A 13,472-nucleotide genomic window follows, 5' to 3' on the forward strand; every position below is an offset into this window, starting at 1 on the left:
TCCAAGCTGGCATTGTTTGTTAGAACGGAGCCTAACAACGAAACGCTGAAATTGTAACAGCTTCTCTTCAAATTTCTCAGGAAGCTAATGAGGCTTATTTGAAAATGGCTGCCTGTATGTCATGGAATGTTTTTGTTCGTCTTTTTTCGGCAGCCAGTCACGTTTCTGGTTGTGTATTCGGGTAGTCATGGCTTTTGTTGGTGATTTTGATACATGCATCACTATACTCGAATTTAAGAAGCAGGCTGATTTTGAGAAGAAAAAAATGGTTTAAAAGTGTGTCTAAAATTTGAAGGAATATTGTATTCTCATATTACCAACACAGGTCCACAAAGTTAGCAAAAAATCTAAATTTTCAATGTCATGTCTACAACCAGGGCCAGTGTTACAGGATAGTTTTTACCCCGGCAAACTCTCACCCCCGTGAATTGGCCTTGGCTAATATTCACCCTCTGTGCAGAATATTGGGGTGAGAATTGTTGAGAATACTATTTTGACTTGATACTGCTGTCCACAGATGTAAGACCTTGCAGGAGATATCGCACCGATAGCTACAGAGGGAAATGCCCCACAGCACATGTTAAATTTAGTGAAACACAACAGTGGCAGAGCTCAACCAATAACCAACATGAAAAGCAATGTCACGTTAACAGGCAAGAGACAGGAACATGAACCAGCACCCCTATTATATCATTAAAACTGACACCTGCATGTGAATACAAAATGGCAAGACTTGATGTTAAGAATTTAAAAACTGAATTCTAAAGGAGAACACAGTAAGTGTTAAACAACTCCAACGCACTGTTAGTTCTGCATTAAAGCTTGAAGAACGTTATTAGAACCCGCCATCGTCGGCAGGCTGGCCTCTCGTGTCTTTGTGAACGGCCATAATTATTTTTTAATTAAACTCCTTCAGCAAATGGGTCGCTAGGATGTGTGATTGCTCGGTCAGAAAAATATCCCTCTTCACTCTGCCAATCAACAACTAGCAATACTTTCCATACTAAATGCTGGTGCTATTCAACAGGAAGAGGCTGAAAAAGTAATTAAACCTGATAGTGGGTCACAGGTTGCAAGTCTTTTATTTGTTAAGATAGCAAATATCCCACACACTAAGCTTACATAATACTGAAGAATGAGGTTTCTCCCACAGTTTGGGGTTTCAAAATAAAATGCCTTTGCAAAAACTTTTCAAAAGCAAAGAAATACACAAAACAATGCAGTGACTTCATATCAACTTGAAGGCATAGTTCAAACAGTCTCCTTTTACTTAAGGCTTGCCAGTGAAGATCCTTTCATTTTTTTCAGGTTCAAACACAGCTCCCTTTTATCTACCAAAATTTTCCCTCCAGCTAAACAAACACTGGTTTTCTGTAAGTGTGGAGGCATGGAAATCTATACTTTCTATGAGGGTCTGTGCAAAATGACTTTACTTTGCTGGTCCATTGGAAATCCTTTACTTTTATACACACTGTTCATGGAAGGACATGCTACACATGTTGTGCACAGGGATTATTAATGTATCTTGCTTGATAAAATGTTCCCTTCCCCGTCACAACTTCCCATTGTGTTTTGGCAATTGGCTTTATCACGGTACACACGCACATGCATATATGCACAGTAGGTGCATAAGAAGCCCATCTTGCAATGAAACATTCAGTATTTAAATAAAAGTTTAAAACAATGAGATAACAGTATATTCTACTCAGGTCCAACTCCGTTATTACTCTTAAGCACAAGATGACATCATGTGCATGCTATAGCTCATAAATACAAGGAAATCAGTTGGGAATATCACTGTAAACTGACCAGGAAGAGATGGATACATAGATAGCACTGGGGTAAGGAACAAAATGTGCTGTTGCACCAGTTTATTGTAAATAAAAAGATTTAGCAAAACAAAACACTGCACACATAAGACAGACAAATAGACAGACAAACAAACAAGCATGACGCTGGCTGAAAGTCAACACAGGTAGCAATTGTTTTAGTTTTGTAAGTTCTACCTCCTTCTCTCTCCCGTTCTCCACTCTGAACACCAACCCCAAGTGAGTAATTTGTGTATCTATATATACAACTGTGCCGGGATTCAATTACTAATTAATCATTCACTTCAATCCCAGCACGTGAACTAATTGTGCAACCCCTGTGCCCTCATACCACTACACATTGTATCTGCATGTGAAGTGAATGTGCAATCCCAGTGCCAAAATACACATAGTTTAAATCAGTCATGACACATAGCCTACATTATATCCCACAGACCACTAGGTGCATACCACATAAAACATAAAGCACAAAAATACGCACAGGCGCGGGGCACACCACCACAATCCTATATGGTTTGCCCCAGATTTTGAAGACATCACTATAATGCAATTTTGGTTACATGCTAGTGTTAGTTCCATGGCAAGCGTAAAGCGCTTTTCCATACATATTTGCATTTCACCACATTTCATCAAAACCAGACCCATACTGTATGAATGAAAGTAATATTGGTGGAATCCAAAGGTCTCATGACAAACCAATTCGGATTGTTTAGACATATTCCTGAAGACTTGCGTGACCGTATTTGTCGTGTAATGCTTGAGACTGAGTCCGCTCTTGTGTCCAGAAACTGAAATAATGTGCCTGTCTTCAACTCCAGCAGCATTTAAAACTTGCCAACAAGTGGCACAAACATAGTGGTTGGTGTATATTGAAGAGAGAGCAGCTTCTACTGAGATTTTTTTCATTAAACTGGGAATATAAAGTTCACCGAGGGGATGCTTTCTTTACCAGATGTCATCCATTTTTTTTTTTCTGTAGAATTTGAAAAAGCCATGGCTGTACAATTTAAAACTTGGAAACATACAGCTTAAAGCTTTTTACAGGGCAATTTTTGAAATCTGGCTGAGAGTACATTCATGTTTCAGTGATATTGGGACTGTCTTTAAGACCACCTTGGTGATTTTTGGTCTGTAATGCTGATGTTTGAGCGTATTCATGGTCAGTGCCATTGGTAATTAATATGTCCCAAATACTTATCCAAATTAAAACAAAGGAATTTTCGTTTTGCTATGTTTTTATTTAGAGGGTTTTATTTTTAAAATACTGATCATTCTATGCACGGGATACACACAATGTTTGGAAATGCTGCTCTGTGATTGGCTGATTTCTCATATGTGATTTATGATAATAAGATGATAGTTGTTGAAATTCAGTTAATTGTCTTGTCCACTAAAAAGGATTCAAAAGCCAGTGTAATCAGAGATTATTACAGTATATTCAAAAAGCTTGAATTAATGTGATATTTAAATTATGTTTTGATGGATTAAATAAAGCTTGTAATTGACCCGCTGAGATGCAGTTTAGACATTCCATGTGTACAAAACAAGAATAAGGCCCTTCATCTCTTAATTGAGCCCTTCCATCAAATTAATCATATTTAGGTCCACAAAAATTAAACAGTAAGTGATACTCCAAAATGGACTTGGTTTCCAATATAATGCAAACATTAAAAAGACAGTACATTGTCCTTCATTTCCTTTAACAATGTTTTAGCAGTCACTAGGCAGACACGTTCTATACCTTACATCTAGGAAAGACAAAGGCATTTGTCAACACATGTGGCATAATTCTGGTTAGAAGCTTTTCTTCTATATTTCTCGTGGTTTTTTTACATACGTGTGCTCAATGGAAGATAATTCCACCATTAGGCTGCACCGAGGGTTATCTCTCTGCCTTGGCTGTCAAAGGAAATGGGTAGAATAGTGGAATTCATTATGAGGTAGAGATGTTTGAACTCCTCTGTTATGGGAGAATAAATAGTAACTCAGACAGACATTTTTTTCAGCACTGTACATAAAAGATCAAAACAGATTTAGTCATCCTGTGTCCTTTTCTTGCCAGCAGGGTAGCCTCCTGATGACGTCTCCACCTTCTGTTGACATCAGAGCTACAAGTTTCTCCTTTCATCTGGATTTACGCACTGTTGGTACGGTCATGACCCAGTGGTAGGATTTCATGCAGTAATAATGAGCTTTGAGGAAGCAGGCAATGTTGCTACAGTAGTTCTGAAAACAGTAGATATTTGCTAGAAACAAAATGTTTTGCACTTCAATTAGTTAATTTAGTCTCAAATATGATCCACCTCCTGGGTTTTTCATCTCAGCAATGTCTTCTGAAAGCATGCCCGTCAACAGGGGAAGCAGATGATTGGTTGTTGACAGGAAAGAAGCCAGTGAAGGGTCGCGGACAGTTTCACCCTCCAAGTGAAATGACCCAGGAAGTGTAACGCAGTCTAATAGCATGGCTTGCAAACAGAGCTTTCATTCAACTGACATCATGTTTTAAAATGAATTTGCCAAAACACATGCTTCTTTCAAAACAGTACGTTAGAGACCTATATAATAAGTGAAAGTGCAGGGCAGTGAAAATGTATTTTGTTAGCTACAATTTTCCAACCAACAAAACAAAAAGACTTTACCAGAACAGGGACCTCATACTGATCAAACAACTTAAAAGAAATCGCCAATCCATTTTCTAATTTTATATAGTCTTAAAATTCTGGGTCAGTCACCTGAAGAATAAAATAGTCCCACCCTTTTAAAACCTTATTTCCTGTCATTAAGTCAGCTACTTCTGCAAATTACCGACATGCCTTGAACCCAAAGAAACATCTGAGGTATAATGAACTATTAATATTAAGTAAATTATTAACACCTGAAGGCAAGGGGAGCAAGCTGAGAAGTTACTTTCAGGTGTCAGGGTCCAAAATAAATCCGCTATATATTGAGGGCCGCTATATAGCCAGACACCTATAGAAAAACAAACAGGCTAACAAATACTGTACAACCACTCCCTCGTTTTATAGGGTGCGTCAGGGTCCTGTATAAATCCTCTACTTAACTTGCTTTTCCTCATTTTTCATATAAAAAGCAGCACACCATTTTAATTCGTACAGCGGAGGGTAATTGCTTCTCATCGAGTTCATTCTCCAGTTAATTTCATGAGCCTTCCTCTCCTTTCTCAAATACACAAACCCACTGCACTGAAATTCTCCATTCTCAACAACAACATAGGAAGCGTGTTGCTAGGGAGCTGACGTCACAGCCTTGTGGTTTTTGCTAGTGGGTTGCTGCCACATGTGAACACCTCGCTGGCTAAAATAAAAACTGGTTCAGAAAGTAGATATGAAATTTGCTTTGTATTGTGCAATACGTGTGTATATGATAACAGTACAATGTTAATGCTTTGTTTTTAATTGTTTTGTATATTGTTGTTTGTGATGTGTTCAGTACAAAATAAAATGAACACGAATTAAATGCCTATGTGTATTTCAGCTAATGCATACACAGTTAGACAGTAAAAATGGGGAGCCAATATAGTGAGGGGCGATATAACGAGGGGTGGGTGTATATATTTTAAGGCGATCTTTTATATTTATGCTTAAAATAAAAATAAGGACACTTTTTAAAAAGCAATAACTTTTCCTGAATATCTTTCTGAGCCAGGGGGAAATATTTAAAGTACAACATATGGTTTATAGTCTTAAGGGTCAGCTGCATTTAATATTAATTCAAAAGAGAAGCTTATAAATGCTTTCATCTATTATTAATTAATGCTTTTTTACAGCATTAAACTGCACCCCCCTTCTTCACCTCAAGAGTCCATTACAACACTATCTTTGATGTCAGCCCATGATAGCATTGATTGCAACAGCATTTAAATTCCAGACAGACAGTTTTCATTTATACTGTATCTTGCACATTAAAGCCCTTGTGGTTGAATGTGTTGGGTTTTAAAGAAACACTGGAATGAAGCCCCATGGTGGACTTCTCTCCATTTGGTTTTGGAAGAAGGGATCATTGTCAACAGTTTGAATAAAAAAAAATTCAACATCAAAGGCTGAGTTTGGAGTACAAAGCTTTACCTACTGTCTCATTACATTTACCACAATTTCAAAACTGATCCTAAACCTAACCTAAATCTTTTTTATTGAAATTGTTTTCATGATCTATGTTTGCTAATATGCTATACTCTCTGTTTTATACACTTGTAATAATGAGTCATGGGCTCATGGTACCTTACTGTGTTAGTGTTTTAATATCACAGCTCAGGTTCATCTCTTTTACTGCGTGTTATAATGAGATCTTGATGTCTGTATATATGTGTCTATAAATTAAACATGCCTTGTCAGAAACTAATTATGATAAGTTATTGCACTCTGCTTTATCAAAATATAACAGGCACCTGCATTTATGTTGCTATGGCTTTTATTTATTGCAGCAATCTTTCACATCTTTGGCAGTTTCACAACTATGGTTAAACAAGCTTTACTTGTAGAAAAGCCACTTCCAGTTCTTATAAGGCTTCAGGATAACCCTAAGTTTGTCAGAAACACTGAAAATGTACTACCTGCAAAGTTTCAAAGCTAGAAACATGTTTTAATTCAAGCCTGAGAATATCAAAACAGTTAGTTATCTAAACTAACAGTTAAAGTGTGTTTCTTTTTGTCCGCCAAGTACTGGTACAGTATGTAGTTTTTGCTATTTGCTGGGTTAACATAGTTTTTCTGTGATGAACAAACATGCTTAATACAAATTATTACTAACTGTATACTGACTTGGTATATTTGCTTAATGAGAGTTATTTCTGTAAAATGTTACTTCATTTATATTATATATCAGACCTCCATCTTTAGTTGATGTTAAAAAGTTTGCATTTGGAAAGATGAAAGATGAAAGTCATTAAAGAAAACTTGCCTGTAATATGTATTTTGTACTTCTTATATAGTCTAAATATAACAGGTTCTATAGTTTGAGTTTAAGTACACACACACACACGCACGCACGCAAGCACGCACGCACACACACACACACACACACACACACACACACACACACACACACACACAATACAAGTGATTGTCTCTTGACTTACTCCAATAAGTAGGGGATAGTCCTTCAGACTTCAGTTTCCCATGGCTCAAGACGATCGAGACAGTTAAGGTCACACAGTCCGTAATGTTCATTAATGATACACACTAACTCAAAGATTAAAAATTGTTTTGGTTTTATTTAAACAAACAGAAGATTTAAAAGTTCATGTCCACGACATGTTTTGACTCAAACGAGTCTTCGTCAGGTGGTGAATACAATAATCAGATATGAGCAGCAACTCTCTTTATACAGGTCATCGTTAATTACATTCAAGCATAACATCAATTAACGCATTAATAGCAAATTTAAACCTTCATATAACACTATTAATACTTTTGTCTCCATTTAATTGATAGATGAATAGCCCATATTTTTTCAATAATTAGTCAGACAATAATTAGGTAGAAGCCAACCCCTCATATGCCAAAGTATATTGAAGCATTGTTGTGCACAATAGATTACACTGTGATATATATATATATATATATATATATATATATATATATAATATATAATATAATATATGTATATAAACAAAACAAGTTTAATTTCTTCAATAAGTATTTGTGCCACAATAAAAAAATGAGAAAAGTGGATAAAATATGTCAGTCCGAAATGTGGGCATTGTCACTTTAAAGACTCCACGATAAAGCTCTTGCTCTGGATTTAATGAGGATATGTATTTATAAGACGGGGATCGATACCTATCCCATTCCCAACAACCTTTTACTTGACATAATTAATGACTTTGTCACTGCCATCTAAAACAGCTGGCCTTCCAAAGCCCTAGTTAAATAAGCAATGCTACTACCTGAATCTCAGATACCATGGCACAGCTCTGTTCTCAAGAGAACTGGCTAAAGTACTTTCTGTTTCCGAAACAACATTCAACATCCGAGAACCATGCACTGTTCGATGTCATCCTTTTCAAAGTAAACATGAAACTGAATTATATTAGTACTGGTACTATATCTTTCTCATGCAAAAGCAGTAAATGCTATGTCTTTTATGAGGATTTTGGAGCTACAATTAAAGGAAGGATCCCAACTGATGATATTTTATTTGCAAAGCATGTTCAACACTGGTGGTAGGGTGATGGTGTTACACCAATCATGCCTGCTCAGTATTTTGCATTTACACTACCCAACACCACTATTAGTAATAAGAAAGCAGTTGAACTTAGACCCTCCTAAACCACAAAAAAACACAGTGTTGTATGGATTCCAACAAGTTTTAATTTACTCTTGGAGAGATGTCAGATAGTATCTCCAACTGTGCTGGAAGCAGTTGGCCAGGGATGAAGGGAAGGTTATAAGGTGTTTTTCAACTCATTTCACTTATTGGAACTAATCGTGAGACTACAACTCGGTGAGCTCAGATTATCCTCATACCTCAAGTCTCTGTGGCAGCTGAAGTGACCTAATTGTGTCTTGTATAAATATAAGGTTGGATACATTTCCACATGCTTGTAGAAAGGATGAATATTCCTAATACGGTGACTACAGCAAAATACTGAACTGTAATCTCTGTAAAAAAACAGAAAACTGAATGAGCCAGTGCAGCTCATTCTAAGTCTAATCAGAAGGAACTGTGACTGTAGAAAACTGTAGCCCACAACAAGATGTCTCTAAAGTCCTTATCTAAATGTATGCATAGTAAAAGATAATGTATGTATTTGTTGGTGACTTGAAAAGACTTTAAAGGTAAAGTAACACCAAACAATTAAAAACTAAAACTGAAAAAAAGGAAACATTCAAAGATAATTCCAGTGACAAAATGTAGCATTTTTGTTATACCCCAATGGGTGAACCTAAAATCCACATAAGTGTAATATATATAAATGGCTACCTTTTCAGTGAAGCTCACGTGACATGCCCACTATACAAGTCTACTACCTCTCATTCAGATTCTGGTGGTCTTGCAGAATTTAGCTGGGTTTTTTTTTTTTTGCAACTTTTTATCTTTTTTATTTGCTTTTGGGAATCTTCTTTAGCTGCAGTGCATGGCATTTTATACATTATCTCTGCTTTAAAACCTACATTTCATTCCTTGCCTTTCTAGTCGCGAAGCTTCAGTTTGCGCAGAGATTTCAGGTTCTTTGCCATACATTTAAAACATGGAAGATGTTAAGATAGGCACAAGAGAAGGGTCTGAAAAGGGCATTAAAAAAATGCTGATTTATTCGCACATAATCCATCAGTGACAGCTCTGTTTACACTTATGAAAGTATAGACTAGGGTAGTGCAGAATACAAGCTTGTATCAATACTATTAAATGGCAGAGCATTCTTATTACTTTATAAGGAGATCTCTCTTCAGAGCTTCATCTAGAGTCCGCTAAGGTTTCCATGGCAACCAGTCACTGACACACTCTCAGTCACTAGTCTATGTGAAAAGCAAGGACATTAGGCCAAGTGATTTTACGATTTGTGCAGACAAGAGATTTCATACTAACAGGCTCTTCAGGTTAATTTAAATACCAGCTGTGCTGATTTTTGAAAATCTGATTCAGCAGTTGTCACAGGATTGTGTTTGTCTGTATACTGATCAGCAAATGTGATGCATAACATAATTACATATAATACAACATTTTATTCTGAAGTCATGAAATAGAATAAGTGCAAGTCAGGTGTTTGTAATGAAAAAGATCACAGTGGCACTTTTCAAAGTTTCAGTGTAGGCCTGGGTTCAGACTGGAATGGGCCAAACACCATTGTAGATTTGGAAGTACAGATAAAAAAGAAAAGTGTTCATTTAAGGAACAAAAACATAATTTTATCACACTACCCACCTGCAACTAATTTGTTTGTTACAGGTTTTTAACTATTTTCTGTCACACAAAATAGGGGCAAACTCGCTTTAAAATTCGGTACCAGTATTTCATTTAAAATTGTCATTGTTTTACTTGTTTTTGTAGCACAATATCTTGAATAATGTATTAATATTATAAGTATTCATTTTTGAAATGCCATATTTTATTTACATAACAACTGTGCATTTGCATTGGTAATTTCAGCCTGAAATCCTTACGAATAATTGTTTTGCTTTATTTTGATTATTTCAAAGCACAATGATGTAATGTAATAGCACTTTCTCAAAAAAACAAAAAAAAAACAAAAGATTTCCCCAATCTTTGGTGTTAAGTTTGACGATTCAAATTGAATTGTCAAAACTGCATTGCTATGCAAATTACAGTAACAAAATTGTAACACTATAATATTCCACACAGCAATCCATATTCCAAATATTTTTTATTTTGTTGGTATTTATTTTTGTATGTAATTTTGGAATAAAAGCAAGCTGTATTCGTAAGCAATTTTGAAATTCTTTAAAAAGCCCCAGAGCCTGAATAATCTTTAAAAGTTTTTTTTTTTTTTTTCTATATTTTAGAAATTATTTCTTAGAGAACTCAAGGCAAAATCCAAATTTAAACATTCATTAAAATGACTTTTATTGTGAATATGTGATGCACACCACAATTTGTGGTAAATAGTGATCTAGGAAAAAAAAAAAAAAAACTGTTCTCCCTGTTGAGTTATAAATAGTTTCACTTTAAATCTAATACAATATTACAATAAAAAAGAAGGATGGATCTGTTACAATAAAACAGTTACAGTGAACAGATGGTTAGAACTCAAGTTACTACAGTATACAATGGTTAAACCTTAGTAAAGTACAGTAAATATTGTACCTACTCTAGTATAAGAATGGCAAAAGAATAAAGGCATGCTGTAAATGTGTAAATTAACCACTTTTATTAAAGCAGATAACAAATCTTATTCTAAATTTGTTCAAATCTGTGAAAATGTTTTATTGTTAATCAATATGTGGTCCATTGTAGATGTATATAGTATGACACCCTGTAACTGCTGTAGGGCTGGTCAAAGAAGAGACCATAGTAGTGAGTCACTCACTTGATTGCTCTGTTGGTTAAGAACTTAACTGATACCAGAATATTTACCTAATAATAAAAGACACTGTTCTATAACCCACACTCCTGGATTCAGTGAAGGTTAGAATCTTCAGATAAAAATAAGTGCTTAAGGCTATAGGGCAACTGTAATCGATTTGCATTCTACCTTCACTGATTTGTAGGCAATTTTGTCTGGCTTATTAAACCAAATTTTCCCTTGTGGGTGGCATGATAATGCGATGCCAAACAGAATGAATACAATGCTGCAGCTGCCCTCACAACACAAATTCACTGAAACTTGCAAAGCTTCCCAAAATGCAGTGCAGTGGTTACTTATATAACAACATTTGGGGAATATATTTAGCCTCTACATCTTCTAATCTTGTTCTTGAACATCTTTATTTGGTTTCAGTCACTGTAACAACTGAGACACTGACATCAGCACCATGGACAATACCATTGCCATGTTAAATACGTTGACCTAACTGCTATACCTGCATCAGGGCCGGGGGGAGTTACTTCAGAAGGGTCTAGAGTTTAACGGTGATCAGCCTTCGATGAACGGCAACACTGATATATGGAGGAACACCTCAATAGAAAAAAAAAATGTGTACATTTGACCATATCATTTATAATTATAATACCAGACCTTCAGTCTGATCTCAGCAGATCTGCAGTTTCTAAAGCCAGGAACTGTTTTTCTTGTAGGAAGTGATGTTTGTAGCCCAACGGGGAATGTTTTCAACCAATCTCCCAAACGGAGGAACTTCGCTATCTTTTAGGAGACATTAAATTAAGATTCTGTCTACTACTGTATGTGAGTACTGAACATTCCATGGCACTATTTTTCACACCAAACCAAGCTAATTTATTTCAATAAGACTGCTACCCCCTCAACCCCATACATCTGCATGAATACATTCAAATAAATACTAGATTAAAGCAAGAGATTGCAAGTTAATTAGCAGACATGGACTGCACGCACAATTAAATAATTATAACACATTTAAACGAATGTTCAACAAAAAAGGAAGAATACTAATTTGTATTGGTTTAATGTACAAAGCAAATGCACAATTTGCTGTGCTACATAGAATAGATAAAAAGATGTAATTAGGACTGCAATACTTTCCCCAGTTATTGAGAGGTCACGCTGTAACCCAAAGTGTTAGATGCACAGTCATTCTAACATTTAAAATGAGAACCATTTTGACAGAAAATAAATACATAACTAGCTGCTATTTTCACATTTCGTCCAGTGCCCAACTTTCCCTTCCACCCTTAATCTTTCAAGTCAGAAAATGTCAAAAGATAACACAGCTGTTTTTTTTTTTTTTTTTTTTAAATATCCTTCACTCAACAAAAAAATTGATGATATGTATCTAGCTGCAGCGCAGATCATTAAAAATCAAAACTCTTAAAAAGTAAGTGACTTCCAGCAGATTACCTGAGAAATATCTGACCAAGTGCTAAATAAACAAAATATGTGTATATTAATGTAGCATACTAAATAATTCTGGGGCAGAACAGAATAAATATCCTGCCTTTTAGCTGGGGTTCAGTGGTGTGGTCTTACTCAGGATTGTTCCAAACGAGTACATGAGCAGCTCTATGTAAAACCTACTGTAAATGGAGAGGCCTTCCACCAAGTGTTAGCCTGGGGAGAAAATGATAGGAGAAAACCACCAGCTTCACAAAAATACCAGGCGGAACAAAGTCTATATTAGAAAATGTGAGGTCAGTAGGCTAGTAATACATTTTTACTATCAAAACTGCAAAAATTGAGGGGACTATTAAAAATCGAATGTGTTTGTGTCTTTTTCTAGTAGATGCGTAGAGGAGCGTTTTGTTTTAACATTTTGGGTGCGTATACTAACACATAATGTAATATGACCTGAATCACTGTTGAGGGAAATTGTAAGTACAGCCTAACTTGGCCCTAGTAAACTGCCAGGTCCTGAATTGCCTTAATATAGAGCCTTAATCCAGGCATCAAGGAAATATTCTATATGTTTTATTTATGTATTGACTTATTTATTTACTTTTTAATATTCTGACTCTGTAAACGCTTTGGCCTATTTGACAGACGCAGACAAATCGATCAGGAGATCAGCAAAAAGAGGCATCTGTGTTGAAGGCCCGGCTTTAGTGGAATCTTCAGCCCAATAGCAATGTGTACCAATCAAAGGGCATGTGACATTTCTGCCTCACACAAGTGTTTGATGAGATTCATGGAAATGACTTTCAGTCACTGTGGCCTTGGAGGCAAGTGTCAGAGATAAAAAGGCCACCAGTATTCAAAAGTTTAGAAAACCTAACCCAATTAGCCCTGCTCTGTTTGCCAGATACAGGTACTTTCTGATATAGCTAAAAGCCAGAGGTAGTCATGTATCAACTTGTTTATATGCAAATAAATAAAATGTTAATTGTACTGGACATCATCATTCAAACGCAACTCTGTCTGGCACAAAATGGAAAGTCCACTTCAAGTAAATGCAAAGAAATTTACATAAACAGTAATGCAAAAACAAACTGTTACTTTGTCTATTTAATAAACGCTTTTGTATTATACCACCAGTATGATCTGCATATTTGCAGATCCCATTGGAATTTCCGCCACATGCCTTTTTAGGGATT

General features: G+C 35.8%; 1 protein-coding gene across 3 annotated transcripts in view; it reads right to left on the minus strand.

Annotated features, from left to right (window-relative positions):
* astn1 (astrotactin 1) overlaps positions 1 to 13,472 on the minus strand; it is a 168,131-nt gene that overhangs the window by 153,703 nt on the left and 956 nt on the right. The window lies entirely within an intron of this gene.

The sequence above is a fragment of the Polyodon spathula genome, chromosome 14, assembly GCF_017654505.1.
Source record: "Polyodon spathula isolate WHYD16114869_AA chromosome 14, ASM1765450v1, whole genome shotgun sequence".
In the NCBI taxonomy this organism is placed as follows: domain Eukaryota; kingdom Metazoa; phylum Chordata; class Actinopteri; order Acipenseriformes; family Polyodontidae; genus Polyodon; species Polyodon spathula.